The following is a 19,793-nucleotide window of genomic DNA, read 5'->3' on the forward strand; positions in this document are numbered from 1 at the left end:
CTGGAATCATGTGATTACTTGTGAATCTTAGGGTTTTATTTAAAAAAAAAGCCTCTAGACCTAATGGATGCAGAGAAAAACTTAATTTGAACTCCTTGGCTCCAACACCAGAAAGCAAGAAAAAGAGCCCCAAATCATTTTTTAAAACCTTGTAATTTTAGGGGTCTGGCTCATGATTTTTTAAATTCTGGGGGAGTGACAATACTGAGAGTAGAACTGGCCTCCCACCTAGTGAGAAGGAAGGAGCATCTCCCACATAGTCAAGCAGGGAGAAGAATACTGGGCATGGTCATGAAGACTGGAGGAAAAGTGTGACCTTCCCTCTGTTTCCAACATCCAGATGGTAGGGAATGAAAGGACAGCCTAGTCCCATTGTCCACAGGCCAACAAAAAGTGGGGGGGAGGGGAGGAAGTGCTCCAGAGCAAATGTGGCTGTTATGTTTAGTGGGTTTAGCCCTGTTCCCACTGGACAGGTGTTCTGGTCACAAAAGCCAGCCTGCCCTGCAGAGAACTGTTCAGTGGAAACAAAGTACAGGGAAACCTGCACTTCCACAAGGCCCTAGGATACTGCACCTATTCTATGCATAACAGGGGAAATCAACCCCCAGGACTTTCAATCTGGAACTTCATCAGCACTGTGATCTAACAGAGAAAAATAAATCCACATGGCCACCACACGGAACAACAGAGAAACATGGCAATTCGGTGAACAAACAGGGAAGAGCCCCTACTATGGATGATTTTTAAGTGCTGAAGTTCTCCCAGCAAAATTTAAAATATGAAGGTCAGACTAGTACAATTATATACATGAGGATGGAAAGCAATAACCTGCAGTATAGGTATATTTTACACACCTCTGCTGGATTATTTCACCCACCCCTCTCACTATTGTGTTTGTTCTACTTAATTAACTATAAGCACTGCGGACTCTGGCGTGCGTGCGTACACACACACACACACAGAGTCACTCACACACTTCTGATGCCTACAAATTTCTGCAACGTAACCATGATCTTCCATTCCTTCAGTTCAAAACAAGAATCAAACACACCAAACTCATCTGTGTTCAAGATGCATCTCATTCTAACCGGGAAATTCCAGCATCGTTCTCAAATTTAGTAACCGTCCCAATGACTAAATGGAATTTACTGGGGAAAAAATTACTTGACTCTGCAAACGACCCATTTCAGTACTGATTCCTTATGCAAACGTGGTGCTGAAGTCACTCACGTATCACAAGCCATGCAGATTTTGACAGAGAATAGCATAAAAATAAGGCCTCCCAATACCATCTCCGTCTCAGCTAACGTAATCATAAATAAAAGTTGTAGAGAGTCAAGTTTCTTTAAAAGTAAGTGAAAGCAGCCCTACCTTGACCCAAAGGCTTCTGCAATGAATAATCAGGGTAGTGATGTCTCTGAGTGTTTAAACTTTGGCAGCACCCTCTATGCAACAGATAAGACCCTGAAGAGCATGCTTATCTGTTTCCAGCAGATCCACTCCTGCCAAGCAGACACTTTATCTAAACAAACAGCCTATCCCATCCTTGACAGCACTTCAGGGTTCTTCAGAACTTTGCATACTTCACAATTAGGATCCTCTCAGGGGAAGAGGCATCTGGCGGGTTATAGCTAATGTGGAAAACAGTGCAGGTGCTGCGGTGCCAAGGGTTTATTGCTCTGAGTTAGGGATGGCTGGGCATTACCCACAAGGGCTGAAGCATTATTTGGAGTGATTTGCACAAGTGCCAATAAATTCTCTACTGCACCCCACCCCGCCATGTATTCCGTATATGCCACTTTTACAAACTGTTATTTTTGAAATGTGAGGGAGAGGTTTTTGTTCAGTTTTTTGGTTTGTTTTTTTTTTAAAAACACATCTGATTATTTTCAGTATTTCTCTGCTGATAAAAGCTGGTTCTTTGAGTGGCAGGAATACAAACTTCTGAGGGAGAAGTGAGTTATAACATTTTAGAAACTTCTAGAAGTCACGTTAAATAGCTTAGCCATTCACATCACGGCGCTAAGACCTGGTACATAAACAACTTCCCAGCCAAGAGCCTTCGGATACTCCCCCCCTTCCCAACAATAAAAAGAGGTTTACAAGAGAACCAGACTTGAAATCTGTCACTGGCCTAAGACAGGTGACTGCCCCACTCTGCCCATCAGACCAGAGTGATTTTGGAAGGGACAGAAACAAACCTTCCTCTGTTTGCTTTGTTTAAATGGCAGCTGTTTGTAGCAACCGAAGCATGATCTATGTAAAGGCAACGAAGATGAATCAGCAGTCAAAGTGTAGGGGAGTGCTGAGAGATGCTTACTAAAAGGATTCTGCAGACATTGCCGAGGGAGTGATGACGTTCTCGTCCACTGCGCTATGGGTTAAATTCAGTCCTGTTGTAACTAGGAGCAACTCTTTTCAAAGTGTTTGAATAGCATCCCTATGGCTGGACCTGGCCCAGTCTCACCAAACAATTCACTGAAGACTTGTCACATACAAAGCGCTAGCATCACTGAGTGCTGAAAGCCAAAGTAACAGGAGCAGCAACAACATATATTTATACAGTGCCCTTCACCCCAGAAAAGCCCAAACCATGATGTCCATTCTGCACACAGGGATGAAATGTCCACCACTGAAAGGCCTCTTGACTGCAGCAATTCTTTAATAGCACCCAGCATCACTGATGTTCCGGACAGGAAGCGAAGGCTACCACAGCCAATTCAAGCTGCAGAGGAAATTTAAGGAGGCAGAACACAATTAGCCAAGGTGGAATTTGGCTAGGATTCTAAGATCAACATCCCCGCTCTTGGGAAAAGTGGCAGGAAATCATGGCTAGAAGTCACCAGGTACTTGATTTTGTGTGTCATCGGACAGATGGCACCATATCTTCATGCTGGGGCATTCTTTTGAGTGCCATCTATAGAATAAGCACTACTAATATTTCCAGTACACTTTGGGGTCTTCTATCCAACTATGAACCTGGCCTGACCTTTCTTAATTTGCGAGATCTCATGGGATTACAGTTCAAGATGCCATGTCTGCAAACCAAAAGGGACTGCAGAGTTTCTGTTGTGTTTTATGTCATTAACTTATCATCAAGATAACTAGGGGAAATTACAAAAGAAAATTAATGCACCGTGGAGAACCCAATAGGTAGTGATAGTTTAGTTGTCTGTCAGAATGTTCTCAACATCGTGGAAAAATTTCTCTACTAACAAGTCTCAGAGGGGGAAGATGGCCCAGTGGGTAGGGCACGAGCCTGGGACTGGAGAGAGGTGGGTTCAATTCCCTGCTCTGCTACAGACTGCCTGTGTGACCTTGGGCACATCACTTAGCCTCTCTGTGCCTCAGTTTCCCCATCTGTGTAATAGGAACAACAGCACTGCCCAGGCTCAAAGGGGTGCAGTGAGGATAAATACGTTAAAGATTATGAGACACTCATTCACAACCACCAGCTCTAATCGTTTTGCTGAAACTTGTCCAAAAAATTACCCTTCGGCACAGATCCAGCCTGGAATATGTCAGCCCAATAGGCTATATTTTCGGAATGTTATGAGTAACTGAAAAGAGAGAGTTATAATGGAAACACTTCAGCATTTGGGAAGTTATAGCTGTAAAAATGGCAATAAACTGCAAATGATGGAATCAAGCTTTTGGAAAAATAACTGGTGTGATTACAAAACTAAACACCAAATGAGTCCACAACAACTGTCAGGTCCAGTGTATCACGCTGGGCATGAGCCCAACTGCGGGTCTTGTGTCAGATCGTGCAAATCATAAAACGGACTCCATAGCCCTGAACTCACTCATGAGCTGTAAACCCACATTTCTGTGTTACGTAGAGACAAAGCATCAGCACAGGTAGGACTGGGCTATAATGTTTTATCCTAAGGCTGCACTAAATTATGTTTCTCTTAACTCAATGAGAACTAATGTGTGTTTAATACCAGAGCAAGCTACGGGAAGTGAAAGCACGTTCTTTTATCACCACACACCCAGTTATCCACTTCTGGAAAATGCAGGTTTATTAACAACTGGTACACTCTGTTGGCAAGATCATCCTGCGCGGGACAAAATGGCCTGTCATCTTCTCTATCAGTAATGACTGACTCTATGAATAGGAAAATAGGGGTTACAACAAACACCGAGACTTCACTACTGCAGCACTGATTGATGCCACTATAGCAATCCTCTCTCTCTTCCTTCTCCCTGCAATCAACCCTAACCCTTGAGAAGCATTACCAAGTAAGAACAGTCATAATCCAACATATGGGAATGTTTATCTCCATGGGTGTCAGGCTGGGGGAATTACTGCAAGGAGTTGGATTTTTTTAAAAACTTAAAATCTTCTTGTTCACGATCATCCTAGTTTTCACCTGACAGGCAATTTGGCCCCTACTCATCTATGATTATATTTTACCTACCACAGAGTACCACAATAGTCTCAACTGAGCAATCATTTTAAACGCAGACACATGGTAATAATATGCAAATATGGCATTAAAAAGCCATGCATGAAAACCCGATTTCAGAATGCTGTGCCGACAGCAGTGCTAAGTGACGGCCCCAGAGACTAACATCAGTTCTTTCCACGTACAGTACAGGCACAGACTGGGAAGCGGCAGGTCAAGTTTTCCCGCCCTGCTCAGGACCTCAGTCGCGTGACTAGATAAAAACAGAACACTCCACCGCACCTAGTTTTCCCCTGGGGAGGGGATGAGAGAACAAATGTGACAGATGTTAGTTATGTTGCTTAATGCACTACTGGAAGGCAATCAGATACTACGGTGATGAGTGCAGGATATAAACCTATATAGCATTAATAAATTCATAGATTCCAAAGCCAGAAGGGACCACTGTGATCATCAAGTCTGACCTCTATAACACAGGCCACAGAACTTCCCCAAAGTAATTCCTAGAGCAGAGCTTTTAGAACATCTAATCTTGATTTTAAAAATGGCCAGTGATGTAGAATCCACTACCTGCCTTGGTAAGTTGTTCCAATGGGTAATTACTCTCACTATTAAAAAATTATGCCTTATTTCCAGTCTGAGTTTGTCTAGTTTCAACTTCCAACCATTGGATCATATTATACCTTTCTCTGCTAGACTGAAGAGACCATCATTAAATATTTGTTCCACATGTCAGTACTCACACACTGTAATCAAATCATTCCTTAACTTTGAGTTCCCTGAGTCTATCGCTATGAGGCATTTTTCTAATCCTTTAATCATTCTCATGGCTTTTTCCCTGAACCCTCTCCCATTTATCAACATCCCTCTTGAACTGTGCACAACAGAACTAAACGCAATATTCCAGCAGCAGTCGCACCAGTGCCAAATACAGAAGACAAATAACCTCTCTACTTCTACTCGAGATGCCCTTGTTTACGGAGCCCACGTTCAGACGATTATCCACGACCCGCACATCTTTTTCAGAGTCACGGCTTCCCAGGATAAAGTCTCCCATAACGTAAATATGGCCTATATTCTCTGTTCCTAGATGTGTACATTTACAGTAGACATATTAAAACGCATATTGCTTGCTTGCACCCATCTTACCAAGAGATCCAGAACGCTCTGAATCAGTGACCTGCCCTCTTCATTATTTACCATTCCCCCAATTTGTGTGTCATCTCCAAACTTTACACCAGTGATGATTTTATGTTTTCTTCTAGGTCATTAATGAATACCGTAGGACCAAGAATTGATCCCTGCAGGACCCCACTAGGAACACACCCACTTGATGATGATTCCCCATTTACAATAAGGGAACAAGGAGTTCAGTCTCCATGGTCCATTTAACCCTCCACCTCTGTATTCTGAGTCTGCCCACAAACGATGTGGACAGTTGTCCACTAGTCATTGGATGGAAACCACCAGTTAAAATTTTCACAAGCCTAAGATTTTAAGTTAAAACTAAAACAAAGACAACGAAATATAGACTTTTCTCTGCTACGTTCACTCCGGAGAGAAGGAAATTATTTGTAATAAAGGCTATCACAATTAGACTGCAGAAGACAGGTGAATTAGTAACCACATATGTTTCAAGAGTCCATTGAGACAGGTAATAATTGCCATATCAAATTTAATCAACCAGATTCACTATACATGTATGTGTTATTGCCATACTCACATCCATGAGCCTCAGACACAGAAACTACAATATCCTTTTTCTGGACAATACATCATGTCCATTTGGTAAGATATAATGAACTACATGAAAGATTGGTTTCCCATTTCAAACTTAATTTGGACCATTGATCTACAGGAGATTAATGATCCCTACATTATAACAACATTAAAGCCACCTCTAATCTCTGACAAAATATATTTCACTCCCAACAGGCTGAATAAAAACTTGACCCTTGGTGCTGCACAATGTAGGCTAACGTTTAGTAATAATGTTATACTCCCATTGATGATTTTTTAAACGTCTTTTGCCAATGCCAATATTTGATGTGAGCTGGCATTGTGGTTATTCACCTGGATGCCTTTACTGAGGCAGTGTTACTTGCATAGCGTTAAATCATGCATAAGTCATGGCCAGTTGTAAGAAGTCACAGAATCGTCACTGTGCTCTGGAGCGCAGCCTCCTTGATTCAGCAAGGCGGGCCGACTTTTCTTTGCTGCACTTTACAGAAGTGAACTGAGAAGGCAGCCTACAGAAGTGGGCTGGACAACGAATCAGCCGACCTTTCTTTACTAGGCTACCACAACCCGGAGTGCGCGTCTCAACAAGCTAGCCAATGGTGAAGAAAAAAAAACAAAAAAAAAACAAGAAAACCTACACACCCACACCCCTCAGACCCTGACCTTTTAGGGCAGATGGTGAAAAATTTTAGAAGCCAGGGGTTGCATCACCAAAATCATAGATGGGACAAAAAGCCAAGGAAGGAGCTCCAAACTCCACTGCAGTGAAGAACTCAGCAGTTCAGTACATGCCCACCCACTTCCACTTGAACAGATTATCTACAGGATCCTGACTCAGCACTCAGTTTGAATTTTTAAAACTCAAGGCAGAAAAACCTTTTTCTTCTGATGAATTCCCCTAGAACTGGGATACAGAAACTTATCCTCAGAGGTTTACACGCCAGGGTAATTTTTCTTGGGTAACTAGGCCAATTACTGAACAATGGAAACAACCAAAAAGTATCATCTGTCTATGGTAAAATCTATCAGGGGACCACAACAACGCTGGCCTCGACCACTGTTACCTGCTCTGTGGTACAGTGCTAAATTAACAGCAGGAAAATTAAAGCTTTTTCTTGCCTTCACTGTACATTAAAATGCAGTCGGTGATATTTTTATTTTTGGGGGGGAGAGGGGTGGAATGAAGGAGTTTATTTTACTCCAGAATTTTTCCTTTGGAAATGTTTTTTCCCCACACCCACGAGTGACAAAAATTTTGCCAACATAAGTGTTAGTGTAGATATGGCCATAGTAGCCACAGGCATGAATGTGGCTGTGCAGGGGAAGAGCACTTACCCTGTCCTCAGGAGAGAGCACAGACTTCATTATGAGCGTTCAAACCCACCCTTTCATTTGTAACCCACTAATCACCACCCGTTTTATTAATTCAAATACAACGAAGCATAAACCTGTGCCTAAGATTGGCTGTTTCTAGGGTTCCCCTCCAGGATCTTATCTATCCCAGCTCCTTCTGACCAAAAGAGAAGCTCTCATCAGCCCCTTTCCATCCCAAATTGATATATTTGGAGCCACCACCCAGCATAACTCAGCAGTTGTAGTGTTGAATCTGAACACCGTCACCGGGCTTTCATACCCGAGCCTGGGCAACTCAGCTAAAGAGCTCTATGCTCCCATAAAGGGTCTGAGAGTCTGACACCTTGTTTCAGTGTTTGAAAGTCCACTCCCCAAAGGCCCCTCTGGGTATGGGAAAGGAAGGATCACTCTCTGTCTCCTCAAGCCCATAGCCTCCAGACTAGAGAGACAGGGTGCGTCTCTCCCCTATTCTGCCCTGTGTCCAGGCTCAGATTCACAGGTCTGAGCCCCAACTCAACCAAAGAAGCTACTTGGAGATTATTAATGCTCTGTTTTTAATCAGTGAATGCTACATGTGTCCTATTTTGTTATGCAAAAGGGAAAATTAAACCAGCATGGGCTGGACAGGAGTAGTTTCAGAAAACCAATCAAACAGAAATAGGATTTCCGAGGGAATAGGTTCTATCTGAATTATTAAATTAAACTGAAATGGTAGTGTCATGAATTAAAGTCAGCTTGAAAAGCTGTTCATAATTCACAAGCAACTTCCTTTTCATCTCCTTTGTATACTTTTCAGAAAAGTGTTTCCGAGGAACTGTCAAATAAGTGAATTATGAATGACTGCATAATTAATTGTAGGCACTGTCTAAAATGCAGTGAGCAGATATCTTGATCCTCCTTGTCATCTATCTTGTCAAGGGACTAGAACAGCTATGAAGATTCAGAGAAAGATCAATTCATTTCAAAGGAGTAGGTAGAGATGTTGAAAAGGGAAATGAAAACCCATAGTGCTTTAAAGAGATATTGTCATGGTGGTGTTCTTTATTTTTTTAAATAATTTTCCTCATTATTGTTTAATAACCCCTCAGAAGTTTGAAACTTAGTTTTCCTTGGCAATGAACTTCAAAACTTTCATGGATGAATGCACACAGGTTTGGTCACTGAGGAGAGCTGTACGCGTTGCAATACCCACAGTTTAGTTTTGCTGGCTTGCGAGAGCTGGGTTGCACTAACCAGCTTTAGTGCCACACTGCTTGTGTAGTGTGCACCTATTTCTTATCTTAGGGTCACCCATGAGCAAGACAGTTGGGACTTCCCAAAGCAGTTGCCCATTTTAACGCTGGGGGGATGAGGCGAGGATGGACCCATCATTCAATTACTGCATATCGCACTCTTCTGCCAAGGGCACGACCACAAGCCTAGAACACATTTCACAGCAGCGTGGGCAGAAATTCAGAGGTAGCCTTGCAAACCACTAAAGAGATTTCCCTTCTTTCTGCACCTGCTAAACAGATATAGCAAGCTTTAAAAAAAACAAACAATCTCCTGCTGCAACATAAGCCCTTCTGATCAGCTCCCCTACGAGTGTTGGCCACATCGGAAACTTTAGGTCTTTGGCACCCAGGAGGTGAGAGGCCACTCCAGGTAGGGGTGTGGGGTGAAAAGAGGCACAAAGGGTAACATTTTCAAAAGCACCTAAGTGACTTGAGTCAACAGGACTCGGTGCCTAAGTGATATAGGTGCTTTTGAAAATTTTACCCATAGCTAAGAGTGGAAGGAAGAGAGAGAAGGAATGAAGTGGAAGGAGGAAGAGAGTAGAGATCTAGATGGCAATGAAGTGCAAAGTAGTCAGTGTTTTCGAGAATTATCTAAATAGAATTTGTCATTTCCAGTCAGCTTAGACCTGGTTCAGCAGCTGCCTCCAAGCAGGATGGCGATTATTTCAGGACCAGATGTGCTCAGTCGCGACTGCCAATCCATGGGTCAAGACAGCAAACGTAGGCGGACTCAGAAGACATCAAACTGACTGCAAAACTGGAAAATGTAACATTACACCCCTGAAAGTTCTTCCCTCTCCACATAAGAGAAGACCACAGATATGGCGCTCTCTAGATAATGAGAAATTGTTGTAAATTACTTAAGGCAAATAGTTCAGATACTTTGCACTAGGACAATAATAATAATACCACCACCTAGGTCTTATATGGCACTTTATCAGTAGATCCCCATCATCCTAGATTAAATGATTAGGGGTCTGGAACACATGACTTATGAGGAGAGGCTGAGGGAGCTGGGATTGTTTAGCCTGCAGAAGAGAAGAATGAGGGGGGATTTGATAGCTGCTTTCAACTACCTGAAAGGGGGTTCCAAAGAGGATGGCTCTAGACTGTTCTCAATGGTAGCAGATGACAGAACAAGGAGTAATGGTCTCAAGTTGCAGTGGGGGAGGTTTAGATTGGATATTAGGAAAAACTTTTTCACTAAGAGGGTGGTGAAACACTGGAATGCGTTACCTAGGGAGGTGGTAGAATCTCCTTCGTTAGAGGTTTTTAAGGTCAGGCTTGACAAAACCCTGGCTGGGATGATTTAACTGGGAATTGGTCCTGCTTCGAGCAGGGGGTTGGACTAGATGACCTTCTGGGGTCCCTTCCAACCCTGATATTCTATGATTCTATGATCCTCATTTTACAGGTTGGGAAACTGAGGCACAGGGCAGTGAAGTCATTCAGCAAGCCAGGGGCAGAGCCAGAAAAAGAACCCAGGTCTCCTGAGTTCCAATCCAGTGCTCCATCCACTAGACCATGCTTCCTTAACAGGGTGAGCAATTAAATATGCTGTTATTTCAGGTCTTTGTAATGTTACTAAATTAGTTAATTAAATATCTACCAATGCCCAGTTACAAACCTGAACCATAATTTACCGTCCATTCTTCTCCTATGGATTGAACATTGATCTGGTGGTATTCAGTAAACATATACACTGATGATCAAGTAACAGCTTTGCGTATTTCTTCACAGAAGGCATATGATCACTCAGCCTACAAAATGCACTTAGCAAGTATGTGTTTAACAGGGATAATGTGATTCAGCTTTGTATCTTGCAGGTTTCTGAAATACACTGTCTAGAAATGGATAATTTTGATCCTCTTCCCTGTACCGATACTATCGGAAGACAAAGAACTAACATAAGGAGGAGGATCCTCTAAAGGCTGTGGTGCATCTGATGTGTATCTGAAATGCTCTGTGCATATCTAGCACACGCCAAATTTTCCTCTTTGGATATTTGGGATTTGCAAATAATGATATGTGAACGGTGGAATTGATATGGAGCATGAAAGCCGGGTCTATCCTCAGGACAACACTGCTGGAGTGAAACGCTGGGGTTTGACTGAAAGCGCTCTGTGTTCTGACACCCTTCTTGCCAACGTGACGACTGTAAGGAACAACACTTTAAATCTTTGTAAAAAGTCTCCCTATTCTTTCCGTCTATTAAAGGGAGGTTTGTGTTAGTGCAGTCAGAAGTGAATTTCTGGGTGCAGGCCCTGTAGACCTGTCACACTCAGATTCCTCAAGACTAAGCTACTCAAATGGGGTTTCAAAACTACTTTCAGTTTTGACTAGTACTCATGACGCCTGTTATAGCAAAGGCATATAATTCCCAGGGAACTCACTTTGAGGCCATTTTGGAAGAAGTCTAGTACCAATGGGATCTTTGGTGATACACAGCGTTCCGGGTACCAGTGCTTGAATTGCAGCCAGAGAATGGAGTAGGATTTATTTGCAGATATTTTCCTTGAGGCCAAAAGACTGGAGAGATTAATAAATGTTACTTGACTTGAGCATTTATGTTCAAGAACCATGCAGCTAAGCTCAGTGTGTTTGGCTCTGAATACAGGATGAGCCCTTGAGAAAAGGAGTATTTTCTGACTAGAAGAGTTAGTGATGTGGCTGTCACCAAGTCTACAAGTTCTAAAAAGCCAAAGGGACCTTTGTGCTCCATCACAGGTCTGACCTAAATTTTGCAATAAGGGGCTGGAGTGCAACAGACAAATTCTGAGGGAGTTTCACATACATTTTTGAAAAAGAGAGGCTTTTATTGAATTAAATATGAAAATGAGTAAACAGCTCAGCCTTCCTTAATCTCCTTCAGAATTGTGTAGTATCTTGCCTCTACTACAAGACTGAGAGTATGAGATGTGCCAGGTAATTGTAAAGTACTGGGCCGTGCATCAGCAGAGCCAGAATTAATGGGCGTCAGGTTCTGGGAAGGAGGAATTCCATGCAAAGATTTGTATTCTACAGCGTAAAAAGCATCTGAAAGGTCACGGAGTCCAGCATGGTCTACAAAATAAAACGGTTTATTAACAAAGGCAAAAGCTGGAGATAGAAAGAATGGTCTGCTCGCTGTATTTAAGCTAAAAGAACGGATTAGGGATCTTCCAGCTTTCCGGTAATGTAAAAAAAAAAAAATTTGCTACAGCAACAAATCGAGATAATGTTAGAAACAGAAGGAAGTGTCTATAACTTAAGTCACTGGATAACTGCTCAGTGTGGTTAGTTTTAAAGGGGCTAGGTCATCACCGGCTTTTCAGGGGCTCAGTTGGAAATGTGCTTAATAAACTCAGCTAAGCTTCACACTCATGGCTGCCATGACCTGTTGAGTCTTTATTGTCCTGATCAGATCAGGCTGGAGAGGGAACTGGACAAAATCATCACCGTATCAAGCTCAACTGGACCCTGAACATCCTGCAGTGTGAACCTCAGGTCCCTTTTGCTGCCTAAATAGGGTGTCATTTTCCTTCTCTGACTTTATTTCACCCCATACCAATCTCCCTCTTTTTCCCTGCTGTATGAGTCTAGGTTAACCAGCCAAGACAAAACCACCTTTTGTAACACTGCTGAAATTTAAAAAAAGGGCAAACAACAAACAATGCTTGTAGCCAAAGGCTGGGAAAGTTTGCCAGGTCTCAGAGTAGCTAATAAGACCATGTATTATGCCTGTACTTTCCCAGCAGTTAGTTGTAATTAACGAAGGCAGAAAAAAAAATGTCTACCTCTGCCATTTCAGTCCCCCTTTGTGTGGGTTTTATAAGTTCTGCCTTGTTTTAAAAGGGAACAAGATTACACTTCAACAACAATCCAATACCATCTAAAACTGACTCCACCACCCAAAAAAAAAGGGGGGACGGACCGTTAATACCATCTAGGAGAATGACGAGCAGGAATAAAGGGAATACGAATATGGAAAATTGTTAAAATGAAAGCTTTGCCTTATGTATCAAATGCTTTAACTATTTTCTTCGTTTCCTTTGTGTTTAATAGGAGAGTTCGAATGGTAATTGTTACAATGGGAATGAAACAAACAACTGGATAAAACCTCCAAACCATACTTTTCAAGTGCCTCCGGATTAAGGAACTGATCAGCAGGGCTTATTTGGCAGCAGAAAAGGAAGAACTGGAATCTTTTAAAGCTCACTGTTTGTTCAGTTGGCTTTTCATGAGCAGAACGAAGGGATGCCCCTTTTGAGGAGATGTGCTACTTCTGTCCACATTTTTACAGAACAGGTTTGCAGTTGTGGCCTTTGCACAGGTGCGTTGCAGGCAACTTTGGAGTGAGTGAGTGAGTCCCCACACACGCACACTAAAATCATCAATTACTTTGGGAGGTCCCAAAGCAATTGGACTAGCAGAGAAGGTCAAAAGGAGAGGCAGTTTTCCTTACCTGTTGTCTTCAAGCTCTATCGCAGTCTAAATCCCCTTCTCTATAAGATGTGGGTATCTATTTTACTGTTGCGAATTTCAGCGCAGAGTCGCTGTATGCTCAGGTTGCTATCATCACTAATGTTATTCAGTGACAGTCACTGATGCACAGTGTCAGTTTAATATTTCTTTGATACTGCTTTTGAAATATTCAGCTGATGGCTGAGAGACAGCTGTGAGAGTATGACAAAGTCTTAGTATTCTGGCTCCACCTGTTGCCTGGAAGAATTTTTCACTCAAGCTTCTGGCCTGCTATAGAAAGTCAGAGAAAGAATATTAACAGGTAAGGAAAAATCTCCCCTTTGTACACAAACAAAGGGAGTAGGATTTTCACTAGTTCTGAAAATATTTGAAGTGGAAGGACAAGATCTTAGAATTCACCCACATTTTGCATATTCAGTTAAAAACAGACAACCCCCCCCCAAGCTGTTTTAAATTTAGCTACACAGAAGTACATGGCAAGTTCTTTGTGTTAGCCACAACATGTAGTATTTACATCTGAGTATTATAGTATATACATATGGCATTTCTTCAACTTTCTAAACCTGGGTATAAAAACCAAGCTCTCACTCGCATTCATTTCACTTCCAACCTTAATGTCTACCTTATCCTGCTGCGTAATAAACAACATGAAGTAGGTCTATAATTTCCCCCAGTGCAATCCTGAACACCTGAATTCATAACTGGCAGTGGAACACAACAGAGTTTCGTTATTCAGCACTGCCCAATACTGCCTCCACTCAACTACTTACACATTCTCAGTAACATATTTTGTTATCAGAAAACAAATCACTCCCACCAGGTAACCTGCAATTGACACTAGATGTGGGAACATTTTGGCTCCCCATGACTTAGCTATCCAAATGTCGTAGCAACTCTATAACGTCAACGTGCAGTGATATCTTTCAGCTATAATCTGTAGGTGTCCTTGAAAGATTTGAATGAAGGACAGCACTACGAGATTTTAAATTGGAAGCAATACTCATTGGGAGTATACTTAAATTTGTAATGTGTACATAAATACGCACACACAGCAACCTGTTGCTTCCAACATCCCTGGCCAGGTTACGCTCATAACCCAATCTCTACCTCAGGCAAAAGCCATTAGCATATAAGACAGAATCACTATTATAACAGATGCAATTAAATAGAGGGCCAAATTTATCCTAGATGTAATTCTATTGGAGTTACACCAGGATGAATCTAGCACACAGAGATCTAGCAAGATGGCAATCAAAGGCTTTGCCAGATGTCACAAGAAATCTTCTCCCAAAATACAAAGATGTAGACCACAGTGTACATTTGTGCCCTCCTGAATGTAAACCTGAAAGTGCTGCTTTACACACGGATATCCTGATATCCTGTAAGGAACAATCCAACACGGACCAGGGAAGAGAAACAGACCAAATTGCTCAGACCCCTGTTGTGATGAGATGCCATATAAGTAACCTAGATAGACAGACAGGTCGAGACAGACTCACTCCGCTCCTGCAAACTCTTATGCAGGTGTTTAAACAGGTGAGTAGAACTATTGTTTTCAAAGGGAGCTAATGTGTCTTCACCTCCGACATCTGATTCTATGAATGCCAGAGTATGCAAATCACTGTTTAGGATTAGTACGCGTAGCTCCCCAGCTCTGAACATCTCTATCATTAGGACAGCTCATGAACATCATAAAAAAATGAATGTTATTGTGGGGGGAAGGGAATCCTTCCAACCTGCCTCCGGGATGTTCAGGACTTAAGACATTCAGAACGACACGACAGTGTTCTGCTTCAGCAAAAGCCCATTTTACCTTAGCTTGCAAATTACACAGGCAGGAGGAAGAAATTGCTTTTCTAAGGGATTATTTTGCCTAAAGAAACAAAAACAGACATCCATCCAGGCAAACTGATAGCTGCTGTTTTCTTCCCTATTCGTCATGCAGGGTCATTATCAAGGATGTCCCTCTTATGACTTTCTAAGATAAGTAGCCGAGAAACATTCACCAATAAAAGCAGTCCCATCAGGTCTCATCTGGTCTAACAATATTTGCAATCTGGCAAGACCAGAGGTTTTCTTGTTTGTGCTTATTGCCATTTCCTTGTTAACCTACGTTCAGAAACGAACTGCGAGTGCTCATTTCACACTTGAGGGGGTAGCACGATGTAAAACCCACCACACCAGGAGAACTGGATTGGCACTAAAAAAAAAAAAAAAAAGGAGGACTTGTGGCACCTTAGAGTCTAAAAAATGTATTTGAGCATAAGCTTTCGTGATCTACAGCTCCCTTCATTGGACTATTCTTGAGTGCTAGCCCGAGCCCAGCCAGCCCAAGTCTGTCAAGCCAGGCTCGGAGGCTCACTCCTGCTCAGTCCAAAATGCCATGTAGACATATCCGTAGAGACTTAGTCAAGCACAACCTGGCTCTCCAATGCCCTTCCCTGGTTTTGGTAGCCATACAAAAATCAGTCATGCACCTTTTTCCTGAAGGGCAGGCCAGCATATGACAGGCTGAAAAATGCCTCCAAACACATTGTTTAGAGACATCATGAGATGCCAACAAGCCAACCCACGGATGACTCCAAGCAAGTAAGTGTTAAAACGTAGGAGCTAGCTGACAAGGGAGAGTTTGCAGCGGGTTTGAGACGCAGCCCAAATGCCCCAATTATCAGGAGTGTAGCTTTGATAAAGAGCAGGAATAAGCTAAAGCCCAGAGCACTGAATATGCAACTTGTGACTTTTTAGTGAGCATTAGCCCCTTAAAAGCAGCCCTGCAATTAGTCTTCACTTTACACTACCGATATGCAGCATTGCTGTGTGCTATTGGCCACATCAGACACCAGAGAAGGCTGCATCTGTGACAGGCAAAGCTACTCCGTGTAAAATTTGTAAAGAGTTTTGAGACGTTCTGGGACACAGGGAAGAATCTTCTCTTTCTTCAAAGTCTTCTATACCAGCAGTTCTCAACCAGGGGTACGGAACCCCCAAGGGGGCCTCGAGCAGGTTTCGGGGGAGGGGGGGGCGCCTCCAAGCAGGGCCAGAATTAGACTTGCTGGGACACGGCAGAAAGCCAAAGCCCCACCGCATGGGGCTGAAGCCAAGGTCCCTGAGCCCCGCCACCTGGGACGGAAGCCCCAGCAATGTAGCTTCATGGGGGCCCCTGTCTGCATGGGGCCCCAGGCAATTGCCCTGCTTGCTGCCCCCGAGTGCCGGCCCTGGCTTTTATACGCAGAAACCCAACTACTGTGGCACAGGCGGCCACAACAGCATGGGGAGGCGGGGAGAGAAGAAGGCTGACAACCCCTGTTCTAGACCAGCCCAGATGCAGGCAGCTCCGCCGGCTGGAGATGAACAACAGAAGGCGGAGGGAGGTCAACGTTTATTCGAGACTAGGACATCCGAAGTCCTAGTGTTGATCTCCATCTGCTGGTTGGGAGGAGCTGTAGCCCAACACATCTGAAATGCTACAGAACGAGCTACTGAAATGAAAGTTGCTTGCTAGAGTGGGCCAGGAATGTTTTGATTGATGTTTTCTTTTGATGGAAAATGCTGATTCATGAAAGCCAAAGAATCTTGGCGGGCACGAATTGGTTTCCACTGAACTTTAAGCAAGAAGGGTTCTCGGGTCCAGAATAGAATTCCTGCTCAAAATCAGAGAGAGCCCCAGAACAGACAATAGCCTGGGACTAGCGCACTCATCTGGGAGCCCCGACTCCGCTCCCCGTTCTGAATCAGGCACAGCAGGGACCAGAACCTGGGGCTCCCACATCACACACGAGTGCCCTACCCACAAGGCTACCGGCGGTGGATTGGGCTCCTCTCCCCTCATCTTTTTGAAAGGTCTCAGTTTTGTCCTGATGCGCAAAGGGGGGGGGGGGAGGGGATGCAATTCTCAAATTTTTCACAGGATGGGAAAATTGTTTCCCACCTAGCTCTAGTGCAGTGGTCCCCAAACTGTGGGGCGCGCCCAAACATCTGGGCGACACGGCCAGTCCCCATGGGGGGCAGGGAGAGAGGGCACCCAGCCCTGCCCCCAGCTCCACAACAGAAGCCTCAGCTCTACTCTCAGCCCCGCTCCCAGCCGCGGCTCCAGCCCTGGCTCAGCCCAGATGTAACTCTGCTCCCGGCCTGGCAGGGCCTGGACACATTTCATTACCGGTAAAGAGGAAAAGTCTGGGCACCATAGTGCTAGTACTTGCTTATTATTTACTTTGATTTTAACGCTCTTTCATTTCATTGTGCTGACAAACGATCCGTCTGTTTTATGAAGCAGGCAGGGTAGCTGAAGAGTCTATGTAAAATTTCTTTAATATTTAATGCAGCTGCAATAACGTTTGAAGATATTAAATATTAAAGATTCCCTAGCCTGACAGCCACAATGTATGAAAAACTGCAATTATGCATGTTTTCAGATGCCATCTGGAGTGGAAAGTGTAAGGTGGGCAGGGGGATGTCAAAGTTTAACTACGTGAGTGAATTCTTGGAGCAAGGATTATAGCATTTCAGCCACCTTCCCAGGGTTGGCTTTTTATATATTATATATTAATTACAATACTTTGAGCTGTTTTAACACGGCTAGGAATCCGCACAATATATCTGCTTAGATTACGGTCACACCATCCTGGCACCAAATTCTAATGGGCAGTTGCACATACCTGAAGAGCTACAGCCCAAGGGGCATGAAAACTCTACTCGACCACTCACCCAGAGCTAGCAGGAATCTGAATCTCTGAAACCATAAGTGGTAAAGACTAAGACAACCTGTCAAGTCTAACCAGGGCAGCAGCGGTTTCCTAAATCTACAGGAACAGCTGCGCTGACAACGCTGTTGTGGGTGATGGAGCAAATACGAGTAAGTGGGCTGGCTAGTGCTGTTAATAGTGGGAGCTGCACCCCGCCTCCCCCCACAATTCCCTATTTAGCAGGGAGCACAGAGGCAACTACCTCAAAGAGTATTAGAGGGACCACTGAACTGAGTGGCTACGGCCACACAGTCGGATGTTGTCCACGTGTATCAAAGAGGTGGTAGGGGAGGAATTCTGTGGTTCTATACATTCCCTCCCCGCCATATACTGAGGTACTATGGGGCAGTTCTGCCAAAGGCAACTTTTGCAAGTGACTGGATGCTCTAGGTGCAGAACTGGGTGGCCTGGGTACCACTGATCACACGGCTACCGTGCAAGTCTCCTCAGAGGAAACGTATCGCTTTTCCAACCAGAATGCCACTAATGCACTGAAGGACTTGACAGGCCTTGAAAAACAGAGGAGCAATAGTAAGGCTCTTAGGCAATTTCTCACCTTGGAGCAGACATTTAGAAGCTTTCTTGCCTCACACTGCTCCAATATAAACCAGGCCTTGGACTTACAAAAATTTCATATGCTCAAATTGACCTTAAGGGCCCTGAATGTGTCAGGTGTATGCTAAAGTTCCTCCTTGGAGTGTGATAGCTCATGGAAGGAAGATGGAAGGACTATTTCTCAAGAGCAGTGACATACGGTATTAAGTTTGGAATGAACACCGGACCAGGTTCAAGTCGGAATTGAATGTACAATATTGAGGCACCCACTCAACAGACTTTCGGACTCCAAAACCCAGCTGGCAGACAGAAACACCAGAAAAGTCCCTGTAGTGGCAAGTACCAAGACACCTCTCCCATCAGACACCTGATTTAGCACTGGCTGCTCATGCAACAATATCCCTAATGGTTAGTAAATGATAAAGGGAAGTGCTACCAAAGGTTGGAAATGTGGCTGTACTTTCATTCTAAGGGCTTGTCTACACTTAAGCCGGGTCTACACTGGGGGGGGGGGGAATCAATCTAAGATACGCAACTTCAGCTACGAGAATAGCATAGCTGAAGTCGATGTTAGATTGACTTAGAATCACTTACTTCGCATCCTCGCGGCGCAGGATCAACTGCCGCCTCTCACCGTGGTGGAGTTCCGGAGTCGACTGCAGAGCTATCGGGGATCCATCTATCACGTCTACACTAGATGCCATACATCGATCCCCAACAGATCGATCGCTACCCGCCGATCCGGGTAGTGATGCCTTCTCCCATCAGTGCAGGTACTCTACCTCCCCGAGAGGCGGCAGCTTTGACGACAGGAGAAGCCCTCCCGCTGACATAGCGCTGTCTACACCAGTGGTTAGGTCAGTAAAATTATATCACTCAGGGGCGTGAATTTTCCATACCCCTGAGCAACTTAGTTATATCAACATAAGTTCCTACCGAAGACCAAGCCTAAGTTTCTAACTGGCCCACCACATCAGAGGTTGCAATTGACTTCCTCTTGGAGTCTATTCAGAGGACAGACGATCAAGTGATTCTAAAATCAAGTCTGCAGGCTGCCTTAATGGAAGGAAACCAAAACAGCAAATGGCTGCACATATATTTTAGTAGGCAGGCTCAGCTGGCTCTCCTAAGAGAAAGAGTAGCACTTAGAGCTAAGCTTTCAGTGTAAGTCCATCATTTCTATCCAGCATAAGCCCAGCCCCCACGGAGAAGTGAATGACAGACTCATAAATAGGACATACACTCTAATC

At 43.8% G+C, this 19,793-nt stretch overlaps 1 protein-coding gene across 17 annotated transcripts in view; it reads right to left on the bottom strand.

Annotated features, from left to right (window-relative positions):
• The window catches only part of MAPT (microtubule associated protein tau), a 93,934-nt gene that overhangs the window by 55,127 nt on the left and 19,014 nt on the right, over positions 1–19,793 (bottom strand). The window contains exon 1 of one of the 17 annotated variants that reach the window (XM_073325494.1): positions 13,227–13,638. The exons of 14 other annotated variants lie outside the window; for them this stretch is intronic. The gene's annotated coding sequence lies outside the window, so the exon portion shown is untranslated. Of the gene's footprint in view, positions 1–1,371; positions 1,557–13,226; positions 13,639–19,793 lie in introns of those variants that run through there. 2 more of the 17 variants (XM_073325491.1, XM_073325488.1) reach the window with 2 other exon arrangements.

Source organism: Lepidochelys kempii, chromosome 27, assembly GCF_965140265.1.
Source record: "Lepidochelys kempii isolate rLepKem1 chromosome 27, rLepKem1.hap2, whole genome shotgun sequence".
In the NCBI taxonomy this organism is placed as follows: domain Eukaryota; kingdom Metazoa; phylum Chordata; order Testudines; family Cheloniidae; genus Lepidochelys; species Lepidochelys kempii.